Source organism: Delphinus delphis, chromosome 13 (assembly GCF_949987515.2).
Source record: "Delphinus delphis chromosome 13, mDelDel1.2, whole genome shotgun sequence".
Classification (NCBI taxonomy): Eukaryota; Metazoa; Chordata; class Mammalia; order Artiodactyla; family Delphinidae; genus Delphinus; species Delphinus delphis.
Window position 1 is genome coordinate 44,256,809 of NC_082695.1, and position 25,424 is coordinate 44,282,232.

The window sequence follows — 25,424 nt, forward strand, 5'->3', positions numbered from 1 at the left end:
CATTCATCTGTCGATGGACACTTAGGTTGCTTCCATGTCCTGGCTATTGTAAATAGTATAGCTTGAAATTTAATAAGCGCCTCCAAGCCAAGGAAGTGATTCTCATCCAAATGCAGCCTCTTCTGGTGAAAGTATGCGACTTTGGGCAACAGCTAGGACTGGAACTGTTGGTAGAGGAAAAAAAGAAAGTGGACCCAAATCTGCAGACCCCAGCTCTAGAGATAAAAAGAGCTATCAGTGAAATTGTAGCTTAAAATACTAAATAAAGTAAAACCTATAAAACGCTACAGGGTGACGACGCTTTATTCTCCAACCCAGGTGGAGTTATTTTGGGTAGTCTGTGCCCTAATTTGATGATGCTTCTACAAAGAAGAGTTCTTCTCTTCTGAGGGAAAGACAAAGATAAAGGGTTGCTCTGGATTTTTAGAACTTTTAACAATAGCAGTAGTTCTCTCATGGTAAAAAAAAAAAAAAAAAGTCAAAAGATATTTATGAAAATCTAGGTTTTCATAAAGATATTTATGAAAACCTAGGTTAGAAAATTCTCCTAATTATATCTATATCTCCTAATTATATCCTCGTATATAAAGGCTGTGGCTAGTTTCCTTTCTGGCCTGTGATTTCAAACTCTATCGACATCATGGCCTCTTAGATTTAATTCTCAGAGTAGAGCAATTAGCAATTTAGTTGTGAATGTAGACTGTCACTCCAACTGACTCTTTCTGTCCACATATTCTAATTTGTGCACACAGTCTAGATGGTGTGGTTCAGGAATATTGGCGATTTACTGGAAATAGGAACATTTCTACAGCAAACATTTAAAAATAACCAAGGCAGAAGTAATGTTTTGGGTGGCAAATAATAAAAGACCATAATGATTGCCATGATGTTATTATCCCTGTGCTTGGGAAATCAGAATAAGTATATTAAACCTGAAGCTAAAATCTTTTTCTCCAAAGCAGCATCCTCTTTCATGTGAAAATGAGAGAAATTAAATATAGACAGACAGATAAAAAGGATTTACTCCATTTTCAAGGTAATTTATTTTCAGTGCTTACTTTCTCAGCTTTATTTTCTGTATTAAACTCTATAAAATCTCTCTGGATTAAGTTCCCCCAAGCATCTCTGAGTGAAGCAGTCCAAAACATACATGGATTTGGTCATAAAGTGCATTTTATTCATCTTGTCAAAACAAAAAAAAATATCAGGAGGATATATGAAATCACATAAAACAGACTCAAGGGAAGGAGAAGAAGCGTCAAAATTATCTAATACCTGACACTCATGGAGTAAGCTGCATGAGGATGATTTAGACACTTACGCTTGGAATTAACCTGAAAAAAATATTCACTTTCTGTTTTAAGAATTGTATATGGACAGTCTTTCCTTCTCATTCTTCCTCTGCATATACTGATAAAAATAGATAGAACAAAACAATGGCATATTCAAATTTACTCACCGTCTTGCCAAAAAGAATGTGGTTGTTTATATGAATTATACAGCACTGCCACTTTAAATAAATGCTGGATTAAAAACGTTGGATGCATATTCTTATTGAAATTTTTAAATATAAAGTCTCTTGTACCACAAGCAAGAGTTTTAAACAATTTAAACATTGATCTTCATAAACCTCCATAGGGGCTGACCTATGACTTTGGTAAACTATACGATTGCCCAAGACATATGAGCAGGGTACAGACAGGACTGCACAGAACTCTACTACAGGGAGGAGGGATCGTCTTTAAGTGAGAACCGCAGCCAATGTTACAGCCTTGGATGGAGCATAATATTTTCCATGAGGTCTTCAACATATAAAATAAATGCGTTTGAGTTCATTTAATCCTTGTAACAACTAAATGAGTCAGCTTAGATGGGTGGTACTCTCTTCTTGTGACCAGTGAGGGGGGCAATGAGTTTGGGGGACATTATATCACTTACATAAAGTCCCAGATCTGATAAGTGAGTTAGTTGGGATAAGACACACGTTCTTCAGCTTACTAGGCTAACGATCTTCGAACTGTAGAGTTTTTCTCATCGTTTTTACCACCCCTGTTTTTTGCCTTTTGTCGTATGGGTTTTGTGTTTTGAAAGGTTTTGTCAACTAAATGAAACTCACTTACTGAATAGCCTACATAGTATTGTCACAAGTAAATGTAGAACTTCCCTCATGGTCTTGAACGTGAAACAGCTTATGTAAACTTCTTACTCTCACTGTACCATACCCATCCTACTTACCCCTGGGAAGCCAATCTCCAGATTTATCAGCCCTCCACACGTCAGTGTCAATTTGACAGGTTTCCTTCTGCTACTCCTGAAGACTGGGAAAAGTATTTAGATGAAAGTAGACAGAAATGAAAAATTTCAAAACAACTAGTTGCCTGGTTAGAGACTCCTGGAGGCGGGGCAGTGAAGGAGGATATCGTGTACATCATAATTTTTCCCCAGTGCCAACCTTGCCTCGCATATAAAATGAAAACTAACAATGGAAAAATGCTCATAATTTAATGACTAAAGTAAATGGTTCACTCCAGGTCAGACCGGTTATTTTTAGCCTTCATAATGAGCAAATCAAATCACTGCCAGATTCACTTGGTCAAATGATGCACACTTGGCTATGAAAATAACTGAACATGACAGATAATTTGAAGTGTACCCAGTTAGCAACTACATGATTTTGTGCTAACTTCATGAACGCATCTTGCTATAGACCCACAATGGCAAACTTCCATGCAGATATTAAAGAAATAGCAGGTTTAACCAGAACATTCTGAAAATGCAGTCTACTCAGTGATAAATAAGAAAGTTAGGAAGCCTCTGACTAATACAATTCTTGTCACATTATAGAGTTAGGAAATATATATCTCCTTATTACTCAATTATACTTTATAAAATACTGTTTGGTCTAAAGTCAGCAATTAAATTCACACAAATAGAAGATCCGATATTCACAAAAGACATATTGCATGTGTGTTAACTTTGTAGTTTTTGCATTTTCCTTTGCATCTTTGATAGCTTTTATTTTGTACAATCCAAACTCTTTAGAATATTGTCTTTTATAATTACCATCTCATGTAAGAACACATATTTACAAAATGGCTTGAGATTCCCTTAGTCTTACCTTGTTTTTTCATGTCATTACATCTTTCCACAAGACCATCCCTCTTCCTTTTAAACCCTTTCTATGTTTATCAACTTGATGAATTCCTATTTATCATTTATGATCTTCTTTGCAAGATCTTTCATTATCTTTCTCCTCTCTCTCCACTCCAAGCACAGCTAGCTGTGCTCTTTTCTTTGACCCTGTGTCATTTTTCTGATAGAGCGCCTCTCACGGTCTTTTTCATATTTCATTAGCTGTCTACAAACTTTCCCTCCCCCAAACCCAATCCCAGAAAGAAAGAACCATAATATATTGGTTTCTGAATCCCAGGAGTTTAGCTCAAAACCTGACAGAAAGTAGGTGTTCAATAAATATTTGTTGAATAAATGTCTTAAGTCGGGTTCCCTGTAAGTGAAGCCTGAGACCGAAATTCTTTTGCAATGATTTATTGAGGGAGAGCTCTCAGGAGAAACTATAAGTAAGTGAGGGAAACAGGATAGGAAACAGGGAAGGGAACCAAGCAAATATGTGACCAGCTGTGGTCTTGATTTAGCTGATACTAGGAGTGTGCTCTGGAGTGTAAGGGAAAACCCCAAAGATATTCCTTCTTGAGGGCCTCTGTACCCTATTTCATTTTGTTGTTAGCTGTGGGACTTCTCTGGAAAGGGGGAATATAAAAAATCCCAGACATTTTCAAGCAAGACTCCTCGGTCTGCCCAGCAGGTCTCTGGGGAAGGGGTACAATTGTGCGAAGTTAACCATCATAATTCAGAGCAACCGAGGGAGGATACACCGGCCAGGAGAGGGACCAAGATAGAGTAACAATGGTGTTACCTCAAAACAGATACACAAGAAAAAAAAGAAGAAAAAATACAAACCCATTCCCCAAAGTTTTGTGAATAATGATTCATGTGGAATAGAATGTTTCATGTGGAATACCAAAAATAATTTACGCTTAGGGGTCAGACGCCTGGTTCAAATCCAGGTTTCACCTGTGTTAACCCCAGGAGCAGGTCACTGCACCTCTCCCAGTCTCAGTGTTGTCTGAGAAGCAATGATAATAAGATCTATTTCATTTAATTCTAATAAAGATTATACAAAATATATATAAAGGGCCTTACAAAGTGCTCAGCACAGAGTTAGTATTATATCATTATTATACATTTGATATATGTATATTTGATAAATATATATTATACATTTCGTTGTATTCATTTACAAGCTCAGGAATGAATACAGTCCTAGGCAGAAAATTCTAGTGAGATTCTTTGACATTGAGAATCCTCTCCCACATATTAGGGATATTTTTTAAAATATCAGGTACAGAGCAGAGAAGAAGCTAAACTGATTCTCAGATTCAGCTCAAAAACCACACCTGACAGCCTAAGAAAAAGATTGCCCTTCCTCAATCACTCTTCACCATTACACTAATTTACTTGCTTCAGAGCACCAGTCATGATTTAAATTTGTCTAAATTTATTATCTCTTTCATTTTTTTTGTCTATTTCTTTCTGCCAAGTAAAATCTAATCTTTTTCAGTGCAGCTACCTCCTTTCTTGTTCAGTGCAGATTCCTTGGCATAAAACTCTGCCTTGTTACATTTTCACTGGTAAATAAATAACTGACTGACTACCTTGCTGCTATTTTAAATTATCTAGCCAAGACATGGAAGCAACCTAATTGTCCATCGACAGAGGAATGGGTAAAGAAGATGTGGTACATATATACAATGGAATATTACTCGGCCAGAAAAAAGAATGAGATAATGCCACTTGTAGCAACATGGATGGACCTAGAGATGATCATACTAAGTGAAGTAAGCCAGACAGAGAAAGATAAATATCATGATATCGCTTACATGTGGAATCTAAAAAAAAAGATACAAATGAACTTATTTACAAAACAGAAAGAGACTCATAGACATGGAAAACAAACTTACAGTTACCAAAGCAGAAAGGCGGGGGAGGGATAAATTAGGAGGTTGGGATTAATATATACCCACTACTATGCATAAAATAAACAAATAACAAGGACCTTCCATATAGCACAGGGAACTATACTCAATATTTTGTAATAATCCATAGGGAAAAAGAATCTGAAAAAGATTATTTAAAAGTTAAATATATATATAACTGAATCACTGTGCTGTATGCCTGAAACTAACAAGACATAGTAAATCAACTATGCTTCAGTAAAAAATTTTTTTACATTATCTTATCAAAAGCTATTCTTATTTTAACTTACAGGTCAGGCTAAATGTGTTCCCACTTGGTAGAGATCAAAAGCCACACCTGCCATAGCTGTTCTGTGACCTTTGTGAGCACAGTCTCAAAGAAACATGCATGTCACTAGTACTATTATTCACTTAGCCATTAATTCTTACAACTCTTCTCTGATTCATATTTCAGAGTCCCAATTCGCACAAAGTTTCAGAAGTTCAGTGCACTGTAAAATATTACCACTACTCAGTGAATATAGTCAAAACACAAGACAAAGAATTGTCATATAGTTCTTGAACCAGAATGTCAACATAAAAATGATACTGCATTAGTATAGTATTTCTATGTGCATCTTATTTCATCCTACAAATGTCTCTGGACATAGTCACATGTTGCTTATTCATTTTATTTTTCAGAATTTGCTGCTGGCTGCTGAGACCTTTAGGCATATGTAAATATGAATTCATATTTTTCTACATTATGATATCTTTGAAGATATTGTGAATTCCTAATTTGCTTGATTGTGCTTGAAGTTAGATACGAATAGAAATCCCATCCACTTTTTTTTCTGTATTGCTTGATACAATATATCTGAACTTGGAATCCTGGATGACTGAAGTCTTAGTTATTAGTAAGTCCAATATCAATCAGAAAAACAAAGAAAGAAGAGGTTGGAGGTTTTCCATAATTACATAAATGCATGGATACCTGAGAACTTCTGTAATTGACTTGCATTTGTCAATGACCTGGTTGTTGATGAATATAAATATATCAATTATAGCTGATTCTCATTGTTCTGATTCTCCTTCCTCCTCTTTCTATTTATATACCTGCAAGAAGTGATTCAGCTTTGGCGCAGAAGACTCAGAAAGTCAAAGAATACAGAATAATTGCCTGAGAATTAGAGTTTTTTTCTTTTGCTTTAGATGTTAATTTTTTTATAGTGACATAACAGCAAGGGTTGTATTCCTTCTATGCATTTTAATAATCTTTTTGGATACATATAAAAAATCTGGCAAAATTTAAGCATACTACAGACCAGATCAAATGTGATATTATGTATTACAGGTTGTTTTTTTAAATATTTGTTGAGAAAATAAAATATGGTCAATGATTTAAGGACTACACACTGAGTTAGTTCTACTTATTTTCAGTCTCACATTTAAATTTGAAAAATGCATGTTGAATAACTAGTCTTTATTTCATTTAAAACCTAGAATGTCTGCTCATTGCAAAGTGATGGATGAATAACTGAGTCCATAACTTCTGTGTCAGAAAATTTTTTCTCCCCATTTACCAAATTAGCTCTCAATGACAATGTAATAGGTAAAGGGGGAAAAGAAACACTAAAAAAGAAAGTGAATGCTTTTCTAGGTTCTCAGAATGAATGAGAAAGGACTTTTTCAGATAAATGCCTTAGACTCTGTCAATGAAAAAGCACCTGATTAAAAAAAAAAAAAAAAGAATGCTTAATACTGGAATAAAATGAAATCCCCCAGATCCCTGCTAACAATTTCATTGCATTTTCAAATTAAATAACTCTTTAAGGAACTGCTCAATGTGTCAGTCACCTTTCATAATTGAACTTGCTCCAAGAAACTAGCAAGTAAGAAGCTTATGATTTTTTTTCCCACTAGGTCTTCATCACATTGGAAAATTCAAAATTTGAAATTTAATTTGATCATTTGTTTCCTAGAATCGCTTCTTGATTTTGTGGACTTAACATAGGTGTTGAATTTATCTTGACATTGACTTTATCCAATTATGATGGCATAGATCAATCTACTAAATAGAAAGATGCTGGAATTGCATAACTGCGGGTTGCAGTGACCATTTGGGTTATCCACAGATTTAGCTGCTTCTGAATTTGCAAACATTTCTTTTACATCCAAGCTTGCAAGTTTCCTGTGCTATGTTAGCTTGCTAAGTGTCAAATATTCATTGTATCTAAAAGAAAAATACTAAGCCACATGATATGCGCCAGAGTATGAATGTTTTGGGATGGTATTTATAAAATCTTTTAAATATAAATTTCTACCCAAGTAAAAATTGTGAAGGGGATTTCATTTTTAAATTTCAAAACAAGTAACTGATGGACCTCATAAGTAATGTTTAAGTTTGTTGGTCTGTGTTAAATAGTGCATGTTTGGTCAAATACTAATCTATATTTACATACACATTAACTGCATTATGCTGTAGGTCAATACTTTTTTCAATAAATCAAGGTTTTAGTAAATAAATGATTATACCTAATTCAGTTTTTTACTTAACTAATAATATTCTTCACCTTTCCTTTGTCAAATGAGATTCAGACAATAACAACAATAAATTGAAGAGAAGAAAAAATAACAGGGATAAATCCAGGAGACAATGGCCATACCACATAATAGTTTTCCTCTCAATAACAGCTACAAAGCTACGTTTCTAACCCAAGCACATTTCACTTTCTTTTAGCCTTTAACAGTTCTCACCTGGACTGAAAGAGTTCTTCCATGTATGAGATAATTTTGCACAGTATTCAGACTGTCAATTTATTTTAAAATACACTGTTTTGTCTCTTATTACAAATGTGATATATATTTTGTTATACATTTAATAAATATGGACAAGAATAAAATAAAGAAAATGTGCTCTCATTACCATAGAAAAATCACTATGAATGTTTTCATTGTATTACTTTCTCTTATAAATACACATAATTTGTAAAGATGGCATTGTATGGTACAATCTGTTTAGTTGACTATCTTTGGCTGTTGACAATCGATTATGAAGATATTTCCAATTCAATCAACATGTTTCATCCTATGTTTGGTGTTTATTATCACAACTCTGCAACAGTCCTACCTGAGATTAAACCATCCTTGAAGGAAGTCTGATAGTGCTTTTATCAACACCCAGGTCCTGTATTGTCTTTTACTTAATTTTGTCTGGTACCTGTGCTTCCTGGACTTGAGTTCTCAGGTATCTGACCAGGAAATTTTTATTCTATCCTTTTTTGACTATTAGTTTGTTTCTGTTTGTTCTGTATTTTCCTCAGGAATATTGACCATCTGGGTGTTGGGTCTCTTTCATCACGTCATTATCATGTTGTCTCAGGTCTTCTATCATTTTTGTGACCCTCTTTTCTGCATCTCAGAAAAGCCTCTCAAACATGCTTCCTACATCACAGATTCGCTTTTTATCATGACTGATTCTTGCAATGCTATTGCAAATATCATTTAAAATTCTGCTGTGACATTTTCCCATTTCTTTCTTGAACTTTTCCAACCCCCTTTTTTATTGTCATATCAAAGCATTTTAATGTCTTTTTCATGAAAATCATGTTTATCTTTATTTCCTTAGGAACAAAGCAGATTCCATCTAATTTTTAATTTTGTTTCTTATCTAATATATTTTTAGAAATCATGTACTTTATCTACTTTTTAAATACTTTGTCTTTTTTGTTATAGTTTTAATAAGTCTATTACTTTTTTCTCCAACAAATCGATAACATTTCACCTTATACTTTTCTTCTAAATATTATAAATACATAGCCTTTACATCTGCTCACTCTATTGGTATTTTATGTTCAGATATGAAACCTTAGGTTAAATAGGAGTCTGGGGAAAGGGAAGGGTATCTGAGATAAATATTGTCCCAGACGAGGAAATCCTTCTCTGTGTAATTTTGTCCTTCTGTTTGTTAAAACTACTTTCAGACGCCAGTGATCATCACCTAAATTTCAGTGTACTCCAGCTTCCATTCTAGGTATATAGCATAGTTGGGTTGGGTTTTCTTCAAATTGCTGTTGTCATTTTTATTGGAGGAGAGCGTTGCTGTTCCAGAGAAGAGCCCTAAAGCATCACCTTAAGTTCTACCAAGTCAGAAAAGGGTCCAGTGTGAAACACCCTGTTAGGAGAAACTAACACCCTGCTAGAAGAAACTCAGCTCTGCAAGCTTCTCTGTGTGGTCCTCCCATCAGAGAAGTTTCTGAGTGTTGTTGAATATCTATTGGTATCCACCTGGTACAGGACATGAAAAACAAGAATTATACCTTTCATGTTTAAAATCTTACAGTTACTTTTCAAAGAATATATAAATGAGCCAATGATAAAAGAAGGTGTGATAGGACTCTTTCATATTCCATATTAAAATTAAGCCATAAATTTTTACTTTTCTTTCTCTTAAACACTTTCTTGTATAACATTTAATTTTCACCTGTAACTTCCTATAACTTTTCTTTCTTCACAGTGATAAAACAATAAGAGCATCCTGGCCTCAATTTCTGGTCTTTTTTTTCCATGCAGCATATATACCAGCACATATATATTAGCATATATATCACACATTTATAAGTAAATATACATATATAATAGAAAATTTACACTATATTTACTAATTGTTCACAAGAAATTTAAATTTGTGTATTTGTTTAAAAGCTTATTTAATGACTGATTATAAAATATAATTAGTTTAAATCTCTATTTTTCAGTGAACATTAAATTTAATTTTTAATTTCCTGGGAACCACAGAAAATAGAAATATGTTATACATTTTTTATATTATGGTCAGTGAAAGCATACCAATAATGCAAATTAAGAAACGTTCTTAGACTAAATTCTAAAATTATATATTACTGTGCAGGTTTTATTCACTGGCCTTTGTACAACATAATAGACAAATTACATTATTTTTTGTAAAAAATGTAAAGTTATGAATATCACACCCCTTTAATTGTAATTCACCCTGACGACCCTGTGTGATGAGTTTAAAGGATCCAAGATAAAGTTTGTAAGAGATATTAATAGTTCTGATACCTGGGGTTTGACTTAAGGTTATTTACTGCATAAAAGATTAGGTGGCATAAAATTAGATAAACAAGCAACAGGATGGCAGATAACACTCGCACATGCTTGCTTACTTACTTTCTATAGTCTGGCTCAGTGGCTCTCAAACTTGAGTGTGCATTAGAATCCTCTGGAGGGCTTGTTAAAATTCAGATTTCTGGCCCCATCCCCAGAGCATCTGATTCAGTAGGTCTGCGGTGGGGCCTTGGGGTTTGCAGTGCTAACAGTTCCCAGATGATGCTCATGCTGTTGATCCCATTCCACACTTTGATCATTACAGTTCTAGGGTATCCTGCATTAGAGGGAATTTATTCAGAGAATAGTTTGGGAATTAGTGTGGATATAGAGGTAGAAGAATGTGCCAATTTCACAAGGTCAGTCCAAATGTACTTTTAGAAGAAAACTTATATTTCTTCCTCGCTCCCCTTCCCTCCAACCAAAGGCACACAAAAATGTGATTTTTCCTGATAGGCAGCGTTAGAACAGTGTAAGGCAGGAGGCCGGAAAAGCAACAGTGACTTTATCCCGTAGGAACTGTGTTTTTTCCCTCTTCCCTGAGCCAGGGAGAAAACTGAAACTCTGGGAATCAACAGGCTTTTGATAAAAAGTAATGTGCAGAAGATACAGAGGAAATAATAAAACACATGTAATTGTGTCTCAGCTGGAGGGAAACAAAAGAACTGGCATGTAAATAAAAGTGCCATGTGTGACTTTTTAAATATTCAAGATGATGATGGATGTGGTAAAAACTGCAAACCTCCTTCTTATACTATAGTGTAGGTGGTTAATGGATTCTATTATGTTAGAGCAGTGGTCCCCAACCATTTTGGCACCAGGGACCGGTTTCATGGAAGACAATTTTTCCACCGACCCGGGCTGGGTGGGGATAGTCAGGCGGTAACGCAAGCGATGCAGAGCGATGAGGAGATGCAGATGAAGCTCGCCCACCACTCACCCCCTGCTGGGGGACCCCTGTGTTAGAGGATGGAGCCCCTAGGGAAAGAAAATAGAGAGAAGGAGAAAAAGAAGGCTAGCCAACCTGTGGTTAGTGCCAATGGCCGTGCAGGTAAAATCAACCTGATTATTAAAAAGTTTGGCTGGTTTCAGATCATCATGCTTTATAAGACTATATATACTCTTTAATTTCATTATGTCTAACTCACCTAAAATGGAACAAAAAATTATATCAAAATAGGGTTTCAAAATTAAGGGATTTCAACCAACCATAGGTCTCTCCCCGCCTTTTTTTTTTTCTCATTAACTCTATAAATTATTTTACTTGGTAAAATAATTTTCCCAAGGTAATTTTAAAATAATAAAATATGAGGTGGCGTGTTGCATTAATCCTCAGGTTTACATTCCATTGAACATAATGAAAAGTGACAAAAAATTATTTAATTATGTGGAAAAAATGGGAGGAAAGTCAACATTACTTGGCATTCTAAATGTACATTTTGGATATACCACTTTTTACTCTGTTTTATCCATTTAGAGGACTGTCTCTCTAACTAAATTGTTAAAACCTAAAAAGCAGGGCTCTTTGACATTCCCAGCTCCTAACTGTTAGTGCTCAATATATGTTTATTGAATGAAGGGAATAAAGTGCACACGATTGGGTAATTTTTAATAGTTCTGTGTTTTACCAAGGAAGAAACTATGTAAGAGGATGCAATAGTAAACATCAAATTTTATTATAAAATAGAGCCTTGGTATTCTGAATTTGAATTCAGGGGTTCTAGAAACTTAAAAAAAAAAACTAGATCCATTCAGGACTGATTTCAAAAGTTCTATATAAAAGCATCATTCAGATTAGGCTTGACTGGTGAGTGGGAAGATTTGTGGTTCATTCAACACCTAAACCCAAATTTCTGATTGTTTTTATAAAATTGAAGTGGCTTTTAAAATTTTGCATTCTGATGAGTAGCCCCGCCTGAACACCATGGAGTGTTCTAGAATTTGTGTTTGCTGTTGGTTCCCCTCTTCACTCTTGTACATTTGTGGTTCACTCCTCTCTCTTCCTTCAACTATCTGCTCAAATGTTACCTCCCCAGGGTCTTTCCTAATCACCTCCCCCAAAAGCTCCTTGCTCCTTGATTCTCCACCCCTATCCTCCTCTTCTTTTATAGACTATCACCCTGGGTAAATACTTACCCTGCAGTAAAAGTCAAAATATTTAACTAACAGGGATGCACAGAGAGGCTGATACCATCAGAGTGGACGCTTGCCAGGCTCTTACAGGGCGGGACATTAATCCTTTAGTACTGAGATCAAGAGGAAGCCTGGGGGTTCTCTAGGATGTCAGGATGAAGGAGGTATACTTGAGGAACTACTTACCATGTAGCACAAAATCTTTCAATATTTTCACAATCTGTACAGCCATACCAGCCCACCCCAGCAGAATATCATCCTGGTGTTTTTGACATTTTTGTTTATACTTTTGAGTCTGGATCCTCTGCCTCCAGAATATAAGCTCTATAAGACTAGGGCTTCTGTTTTGTTTCCTAATATATCCTCAGGGCCCAGAACAGTGTCTTCCATATAGTAGATACTCAATAAATATTTGTTGAATGAATGAATAAATGAATGATATGTAACATTTTTTCATGATACAAGGGAAAACTTTCAGAATGTATTTCTTTCCTAAATATTACAGAAATATACTTCATAATATGTATTTGTAGTAGCTCAATATTATTTCCTAATCCTTGAGAATAACATTTTCTATTTTAATAGTATAACGGATTCGTGATTCTATATGTGCAGATAACTGCAGCTGAATTCAGAAAGAAGTGATAGCCAAATACTTTTAACACAGCAACTCATTATTAAAATGTTTTGAGCCTACAATATATCCATTCATATTTATCTTGAAATAATAGATATGTTCTACTAAGTATTATATGCATAAAATACATGCAAAATAGAAATATTAAAATATAAGGTAAAGATAAATTAAGCAATATTCAACATTATATTTTATTAGTGTTCCAAATGTTTTCATACTAAAACATTATTAATTGATACCTAATAATAGTGGTATCACTATACCTAATTTTAGTGCCAGCAATATTATTTACTCTATCACATTTTTCTGGAAAATATTGCTATAATACTTCGTGACACAGTTGGACAAAATTTCTTGTTGGAAGTTAACTTATTTGATTTTCATGGCTCTCATAGCTGAAAATGATAACCTTACAAAGACACAAATATCCAAATGCAAAAAGAAGGCATCAGCTACACTTTTCAAATCATAATATTTATTTTTAAATTTCATCTATCTGAGTGATTATGGAGAGGATTTTGTTGAAATTCAGCTTGTCGAATTCTGTCTTTCCTAATGTCCACCAATTGTTTATTCAAACTTTGAAGGAGTTAAATGGTTATATTTTTAACAAGTGGGTTTAAACTCTCCTAAACCCCTCATTTGGAATATCTTAAAACAAATTAAAAAATCTGCTTTTAGTGGCTTCATATTGATAAGTACATTGATTACCCTCTTAGGTAAATTTTGGAAAGTGGTAACCTAAAACTCCAAACATCTCCAAACAACTTTTTTCAAAGTGCTCTCTTCATAGCCTGGATATGTTTTAAGAATCATTACATTCTTATGATTTTAAAACATTGCTTTTATCTTGAAAGGCAAAATTAAGTGTGCTAATTTTTCTCTAAAATATCTTCTGGACACAATCTGGTGGGATTCAGAACATACTACCCCTAAATAAGGCACCTTGGCATATTAAATATCTTAAGCTGAAGGAATTAAAAAAAAAAAAAAGCAGAAACAGGAAGGTCACTCTGACCTCCCCCCACCCTTGCCCTTCCTCCCTGAAACAGGCCCTAAAACGCCCGTGTGAAAGTTCTCCCCTTTGAACCAGGAGGAGGGAAGAAATTCATGTCACCAGAGATGGAGAATTCGGGACCAAGAACTCTGTACAAACAAACCTTATTAAAATAACCCTTATCTTCCCAGTCACTTCTTCACCATTTACTACTCCTAGCCCTAAACCTTTGTCTTATCAGTTCTTCACAAATTAATTGTTTCTTTGTTTGAAAGTTATAAAAGCTTCCTGCTCTGGTCACTTCTTTGGGTCTTCATTCTCTTGTGAAGACTCCCACGTACATGTAAACGTTGAATAATGTGTATGCTTTTCTCCTGTTAATGTCTTTCTTGGTTTAATTTTCAGACCCCGCCAGAGACCTAAGATGGTGGATGAAAATTTATTTTCCTTCCCTACAGATGTTCCTAACCATTACTAAATTTGAAATATTGCCTTATATAACTTTACATAATGCTCCTTATCTTATTAAAGTGCTGTAAAGATGCCGTGCTTTAGGTTCATAGAATGATAAATCTACATGAATTGGCATATGTAAACTTCAGTGTGACATATGGCACTGGAGCGGAATGGCTGAGAAAGTGGGTGCTGCTAACACCTCCACGTTCCTCCAAGCCCTCCCTTCCCAGAGCCCTCCTTATCACTGGAGGTGATAAGTGACTCTGACAAATGGACCCATTAAGAGCATCAAGGTCAGTACATTAATTAGACTAGAATGAAGCTTAATTACTTCTGCATGTTCAGAAAAAAAATAGAAATGGAATTTCTAATACTTACTTCCCATACCCCAAAAGAACATTTGCATCCACTTCTGAGAGTATACACCCCACTTTGGAGACAGCCACCTGGAGTCTCAAGATACAACTGCCATTTACCACTACTAAATATTTTGATTTGGTGAAAATTCTCATTAAAAACAGATTCTCTTTTCTTTGTAAAATAAATCCACTTGATAAAATTAAACACCCAGTTTTCTTTTCTCTTTAAAAGGTTATTTAGACAATCCTCCTTTATATAAGGAAAAAGGAAAAAAAAAGATTCAGATCTATATTTTAGTTTTTATAAGAGATTGATATATAATTACTAATCAGCTTCATTAGCTCTAGGCTGATTGTTTTGGTCTTCATATTTAAAAAAATAGCTTCAGAGAATTCAGAGAGGATTAGATTAGATGGAGATTAGAAATTGATAGATGTACTAACGTCAGCTCTTATATCCTAGTCTTCCAATATCTCTTCATTTCATTAAGCTTTAAAAATTCAGTGTTTTCATACAAGATACCAGTAGGAATGTCTAAATATAGATTCCACCTGATTCTTTTGTTACATTTGGCCTCCACTGCTTCAATATTTTCAAGTCAGTTCTGTTCTCTTTTTCTTTTTTTGAAGAGACTTGATTTTTTTTAATCCATGTATTTCATCTATTTTAAACATCCTGGTAACTTTCACATTTTATTAAGGATGTATAAGATCGTAGGTACAAAAATATCTCCAGTTGTAACCAGGTAGGGTGCTTCTCTCTCCTCCTTCAAGGCTTCCAAAGGAATGAGAAAAGGAAGCTATTTAACTGACAGCTCCCTGTAAGGCTCCAAACTGTCAGAATAATTTGAAGGCAGATTAGCGTTACAGATTGTTTATTAACATACTGGCAAAGGGATGGTGACAAGGGGACTGCTTGGCTCTGCATAAATTGGATATTCCTGCAAGAAAAATTTTCTGTGAAACTAGAGGTGGAAGTGGGTTAGGGAGGGACCAAGGCAAACCCCTTCTGCAGTTGAAAGCTCATCGTGGTGTCTTTATTTATGATCTCTAGCAAGCGAGGCTGAACCACTACTCGGGAACTCAATCAAACTCACATTTTCCCCTTGACTATTTACATAACACATGCCTATAAGGAATAAAAATCTCTTGGAAAAAAGTGTTTTTGTTTTCATCAGTAAGTGCACACACGCACACGCTTGCGTGCGCATGCCTGTGTGGGAGGGATGTTTATGCATTTAGCAGATAACTTATTTTTCTAATGTGGTTTACAGATTCCAAGACAAGTCAAGCACAGGGTTAGCAAGTAAATCTTCCACCACCTAAGAAGACAGTGTAGGAAGATGAAAGCTGCACATTACACGAGCTGAGTTTGGTTTGGGTTTTACTATTTTAGGATTCTAGTTTATCCATGCACTACCCTGGGCTTGCCTTGGTCTGGCCCTTTGAGTGTCACTGACTATTTAAAACTGTTGGAGGTAACAACGACAAGCCAGAAAGATTGAGTGTTTTTCAAATCTGTGATTAGAATTTTGCAAGCTTTTATACCATTTTCCCTTAATACCTGAACCCAAAAAGTAGGGTACACCAAAAGCCATGGGCCAGCAAGGAAGAAATTCCCAGAGAGTTGTATCATGCTGCTTATATTTCATACTTACGTACTGATAGAATTCAAACTCACTTTGAACTTTACCAGTTAACCAAGTATAGGACCAACTTTTCATTTTGGCTCAATTTCTTATATTTATTTGACCTATCACCTAAAAATCAGCTGCAGATACTTGTCTAGGGAAGTGGCATAGCATTAGCATAACTGCTGGAAAAGATGGGCTCTGTTCGATTTTAGCCAAAGGGTTAGGCCTTATCTGTAATGGGAGTCTAGGAGGGAAGCTCAATTATATGGGGGGGATTCGAAAGTAACTAAAAAGGAGACTGTACTGGGGTTAACAGATTCGAGTTAGGGAAGATATTTTGATTCAGCCTAGGAAACTAAGGCCGGACTCGTGCGCTCTATCCAGTATTGTGTCTTGTTGTAGGTGCTATGCAGAGAATCTGAAAAGAATCCATAAAGACTGTGGTAGAGAGATAAAATGAGGCACAAACTAATTTTGGGAACTCTACTTTTATCCTGCAGGGCTTCTCTTTTCACAGTCTACCATGTTCCAAGGAGATCCACAGGGCAGGACCTTAGAAGGACTAAGGTGGCCTTAAAAGTGCCAGGTTAGGCCTTATAACTCTATTAACTTCATTAATTTGTCTAAACTCTCTGTTCCTTAGTACTGATTCCTGCTTTTAAAATAGAGTGTTAATTGCTTTTAGATCATAGAGGTACACCTCTGAGGTAAAATAAAAGATGTGGTGGAACTTGAAACATAAAATTACTGTGTTCATTAAAAGTGTACAGAATCTTCCAAGAACCTGAACACTTGACAAAAAGATACAGGAATAAATTTTTAGAACTTCTTTATTCTCTTAAATAGTTTTGAAAAGTCTGTGCTTGAAATGAAGCATATTACTTTTCAGATCTTCATTAAGTACCTTATTGAGTCTTTTTAAATTGAGGCATATTAAATTTTTACAAAATTTTCATGAAATTTCTCAGCGTATTAAAAAGGACACTCAGAAAGGTGGGGAAGAAGCTTTCAGAAGCAGACACAATGGCAGAAGATGTAACAGTTCCTCAAAAGAAATATATAATTAAAAACTAAAAAATAAACATGGAAGAGTACTACAAAAGTAGCAGTGTTCAAAATATTGACAAGGAATCATTAAAAATATTTAAATTCTATGTAACATTCTTGTTTTTTTTTGTTTTTTTTTGTGGCATGCGGACCTCTCACTGTTGTGACCTCTCCTGTTGCGGAGCACAGGCTCCGTACGCGCAGGCTCAGCGGCCACGGCTCACGGGTCCAGCCGCTCCGCGGCATGTGGGATCTTCCCGGACAGGGGCACGAACCCATGTCCCCTGCATCAGCAGGCGGACTCTCAACCACTACGCCACCAGGGAAGCCCAACATTCTTGTTTTTAAAACAGAAATGTGTAACTTTATATTTGCTTTAAAAATAATTAAAACACCATTTTAAAATGGCATTTGAATCTTTGATTATTTTTTATCTTCTGAGAGACTCAGGTGTGTTGACCTCAATTCCTAATGGTCATATAATTAATGAAATATCACTGAAATGTTAAAATTTTCAACTATCCAAATAAATCTAATTCATTGGATTATCTATGACAAATTCTTAATTGTGGATTGGGCTTTATATTAACATCTAGAATTGTTATAACCTCCTCTTCCTCTTATTCAGTAAAATGTGAATATAAATGTAAATATAAACTTATCTTAATATTAATCGAACAAATATAATTGAAGGAAGTCATCTGCCTATGCAAATATATGACTTATTTCTCTCTTTAAGTGACTGAAAACTGACTTTACCAATAATGAAGGCAACGTTCCATATATGTGACATCCTAAAGCTGGAGTGTCTTAATTAGCAGACAAATAACCTTCAAACCATTAGTCCTAAGTCACCCTCATATTCTCCTTCAGTCCTCAGCACTCGGTTACCTCCCAAAGGAGTGGTCAAGACATGATGCTTCAGAACCCAGAGATGATAAGGCTTCTGTATCTTCTACCTGGAGGGCTGGACATCCTCCTCTGTTACCTGTGGCACCAGGAACCATCATACGTTATGACAGTAGTCATAGGTTAAACTTCACAAAACTGCCAAACTAGGCGATGCACTAGTAGCTTACTGTCACAGCTCTAGAAATGATCTACTTTGGGTCTGCCAGACTCCAAAGGCTGTGCATTTCTATTTTTTAAATATAGGATTTTTCCTGGTGAAACTGTAGCAGACCCAGTGTATTTAATGCAGGGAAGAGAAGAATCAGACCCCAAAATACCTTTCTTTATGTGAACATTCCAGTGGGATGAAGGTGGTGATGGGAAATGTTGTTAGGAGAAAAACCAGGTATAGGAATAATGATTAATTTTAAGGAAATAGAAATAAAGAAATATAAACATGAGAAAACTCATTACTTCCTCTGCTATTTTTCTCACAGAATGACTGCATGTAAGATAAAGTGTAAGTGATCTTGGACTAGCTCTAAAGAAAAACTGTAAGTACAATTTATGATGAAATGGACAGAACATAATTTTAATTTTCTTAGAAAAATTACATGAAGTCTAGTAAAGTTAAAATTGAGTTATTCTAATAAACATAATTTATATTGACTCAGTGTATTTCATATACATATGTCTCATAGTTTGTGTTTAAATTACAATTTAGCAATAATTACTGTAAAAATTATAGCAAGGATTTATTGAATAGCAACTACGTTAGACACTGTTTTAAGAACTTTACATGATTTTTCATTTAATATTGATGATGTCATATGAAGTAGATAATTTGTTTCCTATCTTTTTTACATGTGATGAAGATGAAATGTACAATATATGAGAAATTTACCTAGATTCTCCACAGATCTTATGGGACATATCCAGAATTTGAACCTAAGTCTGTCAGATTTCAGAACCTACACTCTTTATATAATTTTTTTTTTGTAAATGCCATTTTCTATACATGAATGAAGTCCTATTCTACAACATTCAAATATGAGTTATGAATGTAAAACCATGGAGATGGTAGGTACTCAAAAAATAGTTGCAGAATAACTGAACAAATGTTTGAATGAATGGTGGTATTAAACTTTAAAAAATGTATAACTTGATAAAAAGAAACACAATAAAGCTCATATGAATAACAATAGAATGTATACACCCTTAAAGTTTCCAAACTACTTATTATACATTAGATCTCCTTTGTTCAAGGCAACATCCCCATGAGGGGACATTTGTATTCTCATTACAAATGTAATGGTGAAAAAAACTAAAGCTCAATTTTATTACTTTGCTTTAGTTAATATAATATTGGGTGGCAGAATCTAAACTTGGAGTCAAGGTCCTACAGCTACACATCCAATCCTATTTCAGCACACATGTTAGCCTTGGGAATCAATCACACCAAATTTATTACCTCCTTCTTTCCTGACTTCTGTTTTACCCCAAACATATATATTCTAGAATCAAAAATTCTTTTTACCTCCTGTTGGAATTTTATATGATCACGTTTATTGTATAGCCTGAGTCATTATATCATTGCTCTGTGAGTCCTTCTCCACTGCTCAGAAGCCCAAAGGTATTCTGGGACTAAGTTCCTGCCCTATATTTAAGACATTCCTTTGAAAATCAGATGAGTGGTAACCTTATTAATATTTCATATTCTCAATCCTGCTTGAATTGATAATGTTGCAGTAATTTTAGTGTGAAATAATGTAACATAATATGCACAGAAAGTAAATAGTCCTGTCAGAGAATTAATAAAACTTAGTTGTGAGAGGAAAAAAAAAAATTCTCATTGTTTTAGCCCCAATTCAGGAGGATTTAGCTTTTCTCCCCACCCTATGCAAGCTGCCACATTACTAAATAAAGTATCTTTATATGCTGGAGTGAAAAGAAAAGCTAGCATCACTGTTCTCCGTAGCCGAATATAGAACTGTTGTGCCCTATATATACCTACAGAAGTGCAGTGGGATCCATAAACCACTGTAGAGTTAACAGGGATCCGAGAAATGAGCTGTCTCAGCAGGATGGCCAGCTGCCCCTCCAATGTGGCTCCATTGAAGGGCAAGCACATACATGCATATATTATTTAAGATAAACACCAATGCCCTGGGGTCTATAGATGATCAAGATGCTAATTGGCAGTGAACAGAGGGGCAGAGCCCTCTTCTGTCCTGAAGTGGTATCCAGTATGCAAACTTGGTCTCATCGATTCTTTCTGCTCATCCAATGCTGTGTCCTGCTCTTGTGAGCTCATTTAAGCCAGCAGAGAGGTAACTCCTTCTATTCTCCTCCCATCTCTCACCTTCCTGACTTTCTACCCCCCTGCCTCCTATTCCTTTACTAGATACCGACTTCTGAACCAGCCAGCCCCCTCTTGAATGCACTCTTTGCATTATCTTATCTGGCATACTGACCTTAAACTTTGTTTTATTCTTACCTCTGGAGAGTTTTTTTAATTTTTGTGTTATTTTTTAGCTTTTGGCAAAATTCACTCTATCAAGCCTGTCCACTGAAAATAATGCCCCCTGTATGGCTAGCTTCTAACATCTGCCAGGAGAAAGAGTGGTATCCTCCAGTTAAAAGGCAAGATGACTCTTTTTAAAGATTTGAAAAAATATGTTTGTTTTTTATTTCAAGTCCTCAAAAAGCATGGAGGAATTTAACATTTGCAGGTAATTTATTACTTCTATGAAATTATCATGGCTAGTAGAAAATATTAAATTTTTTCCTAGGAAGTCCCATACATTACAAAAAAAAAAAGAACTGGCAAACTTAAAGACAAGTTACTACTAATGTGTAGGTAAATTTATATACAAAGTGGTTAAGAAAATAAAAAAAAAGAACCACAAATTATTGTTTCTCCAGCCATCTAAATTTACAGATTCTTTTTTTTTTTTTTTTTTTTTTTTTTTGCTGCCTTGGGTCTTCGTTGCTTCATGCAGGCTTTCTCTAGTTGCAACAAGCGGGGGCTACTCTTTGTTACAGTGCACGAGTTTCTCATTGTTGTGGCTTCTCTTACTGCAGAGCATGGGCTCTAGGCGCATGGGCTTCAGTAGTTGCAACACACAGGCTCAGTAGTGTTGGCACACCTGCCCTAGAGCGCACAGGCTTCAGTAGTTGTGGTGCATGGGCTCAGTAGTTGTGGCTTGCGGGCTCTAGAGCACTGGCTCAGTAGTTGTGGAGCACGGGCTTAGTTGCTCTGTGGCATGTGGGATCTTCCTGGACCAGGGATCGAATCTGTGTCCCCTGCATTGGCAGGCGGATTCTTAACGACTGTGCCACCAGGGAAGTCTCTAAATTTACAGATCTTTATTTTCACATGGTATCTTAGAATCTGTTTAGAAAGATAGCAATTGATTAATTCAAACGGTCCAAATATAGCCCAAGGTATACATTTAGTCCAAAGTATACATGGTTCACACTCAAAATTTCTTTTCTGTTTTCATGTTTTAAATAAGTAATAGTCATTAGGAGTGAGTTTTAGGGTTTCCCTGGTGGCACAGTGGTTGAGAGTCTGCCTGCCGATAACACTCCATGCATTTCTCCCTTAATCCATAGTTGAGCCTTCACAATGTTTTGCATGTCGGAAGAGAGAAGAGTCAGGAGAGGCTAAGAGGCACTTTGATAAACTGTTTAACACAGAGAACTAGGCAGCAGCTGTGAGTCTCAATGAAGCAGTGAGTGGAAAACCAGTAGTTCCTGACCTTCAATGATCTACAAGACTGATATACTGCATGGCTACAGGATTCTTTGACAGAACAAGGGTATTAGATGTATTCCAGTGTCCTCCTTAAGCTACCCAATTAGGGTTATTAATTTGTTAAATTATTCTGGGATTTAATTTTGATGTCTCATCTTGGAAGAGTCCATTTCTATTCTCTAATCCCTGGCAAGGTCTTCTGAATATCTGCGATTGTCTAAGGTTCAGCTTATAACTTGTCAAGCAGACAAATGATGTCCTAAAAACTTGAAAGAACTAATACGTTTTCTCAAGTTTCTCCCATTACGAGGTGTGGCATAGTTATTGAGGGGAGCAAAGGCCAAACAGAGAAGCATGGTGCAAAAAAGATGGTTTTCCACCTATTAAATTGCATAATGTTTCCATTGTTGAGTTTAATCAGTTGGTAAAAATAAACTGTAAAACTTCATTCCTCATAACCAGGGGAACATTTCCTTGGAATTTTTCTCCACCCAATTCACTGATTTTACAATCACCTCAAACAACAGAATACACTTTCTTCTCAAGTGCTCATGGAACATTCTCCAGGATAGATCATATCTGGGGTCACAAATCAAACCTTGGTAATTTTAAGAAAATTGAAATCATATCAAGCATACTTTCCAACCACAACATTATGAGTCTAGACATCAATTACAGGAAAAAATTTGTAAAAAATACAAACTCATGGAAGCTAAACAATACACTACTAAATAACCAAGACATCATTGAAGAAATCAAAGAGGAAATGAAAAAATACCTAGAAACAAATGACAATGAAAACAGGATGACCCAAAACCTATGGGATGCAGCAAAAACAGTTCTAAGAGGGAAGTTTATAGCAATACAAGCCCACCTTAAGAAACAGGAAACATCTCAAATAAACAACCTAACCTTCCACCTAAAGCAATTAGAGAAAGAAGAACAAAAAACCCCCAAAGTTAGCAGAAGGAAAGAAGTCATAAAGATCAGATCAGAAATAAATTAAAAAGAAATGAATGAAACAATACCAAAGATCAATAAAACTAAAAGCTGGTTCCTTGAGAAGATAAACAAAATTGATAAACCATTAGCCAAACTCATCACGGAAAAAAGGGAGAACACTCAGATCAATAGAATTAGAAATGAAAAAGGAGAAGTTACAACTGACACTGCAGAAATACAAAGGATCATGAGAGATTACGACAAGCAACTATATGCCAATAAAATGGACAACCTGGAAGAAATGCACAAGTTCCTGGCAAAGCACAGCCTTCTGAGACTGAACCAGGAAGAAATAGAAAATATAAACAGACCAATCACATGCACTGAAATTGAAACTGTGATTAAAAATCTTCCAACAAACAAAAGCCCAGGACCAGATGGCTTCAAAGGCGAATTCTATCAAACAATTAGAGAAGAGCTAACACCTATCCTTTTCAAACTCTTCCCAAATATAGCAGAGGGAGGAACACTCTCCAACTCATTCTACAATGCCACCATCACCCTGATACCAAAACCAGAAAACGATGTCACAAACAAAGAAAACTACAGGCCAATATCACTGATGAACATAGACGCAAAAATACTCAACAAAATACTAGCAAACAGAACCCAACAGCACATTAAAAGGCTCATACACCATGATCAAGTGGGGTTTATCCCAGGAATGCAAGGATTCTTCAATATATGCAAATCAATCAATGTGATACACTATATTAACAAACCTAAGGATAAAAACCATATGATCATCTCAATAGATGCAGAAAAAGCTTTCAACAAAATTCAACACCAATTCATGATAAAAACACTCGAGAAAGTAGTAATATAAGAAACCTACCTCAACATAATAAAGACCATAATTGACAAACCGACAGTCAACATCATGCTAAGTGTTGAAAAACTGAAACCATTTCCTCTAAGATCAGGAATAAGACAAGGTTGTCCACTTTCACCACTACTATTCAACATAGTTTTGGAAGTTTTAGCCACAGCAATCAGAGAAGAAAAAGAAATAAAAGGAATCCAAATCAGAAAAAAGGAAGTAAACCTGTCACTCTATATATAGAGAATCCTAAAGATGCTACCAGAAAACTACTAGATCTCATTGATAAATTTGGTAAAGCTAAAGATGCTACCAGAAAACTACTAGAGCTAATTGATGAATTTGGTAAAGTAGCAGGCTACAAAATTAATGCAGAGAAATCTCTTGCATTCCTATACACTAATGATGAAAAATCTGAAAGAGAAATTAAGGAAACACTCCCATTTACCACTGCAACAAAAAGAATAAAATACCTAGGAATAACCTACTTAAGGAGACAAAAGACCTGTATGCAGAAAACTATAAGACACTAATGAAAGAAATTAAAGATGATACAAAGAGATGGAGAGATATACCATGTTCTTGGATTGGAAGAATCAATATTGTGAAAATGACTATACTACCCAAAGCAATCTACAAATTCAGTGTAATCTCTATCAAACTACCAATGGCATTTTTCACAGAACTAGAACAAAAAATTTCACAATTTTTATGGAAACAAAAAAGACCCTGAAGAGCCAAAGCAAATTTGAGAAAGAAAAACGGAGCTGAAAGAATCAGGCTTCTGGACTTCAGATTATACTACAAAGCTACAGTAATCAAGACAGTATGGTACTGGCACAAAATCAGACATATAGATCAATAGAACAGGATAGAAAGCCCAGAGATAAACCCACGTGCATATGGTTACCTTATCTTGGATAAAGGAGGCAAGAATATACATACAATGGAGAAAAGACAGCCTCTTCAATAAGTGGTGCTGGGAAAACTGGACAGCTACATGTAAAAGAATGAAATTAGAACACTCCCTAACACCATACACGAAAATAAACTCAAAATGGATTAAAGACCTAAATGTAAGGCCAGGCACTATAAAACTCTTAGAGGAGAACATAGGCAGAACACCCTATGCCGTAAATCACAACAAGATCTTTTTTGACCCACCTCCTAGAGAAATGGAAATATAAACAAAAATAAACAAATGGGACCTAATGAAACTTAAAAGCTTTTACACAGCAAAGGAAAACATAAACAAGATGAAAAGACAGCCCTCAGAACTGGAGAAAATATTTTCAAATGAAGCAACTGACAAAGGATTAATCTCCAAAATTTATAAGCAGCTCAATATCAAGAAAACAAACGACCCAATCCAAAAATGGGCAGAAGACCTAAATACACATTTCTCCAAAGAAGATATACAGATTGCCAATAAATAAATGAAAGGATGCTGAACATCACTAATCTTTAGAGAAATGCAAATCCAAACTATAATGAGGTATCACCTTACACCGGTCAGAATGGCCATCAT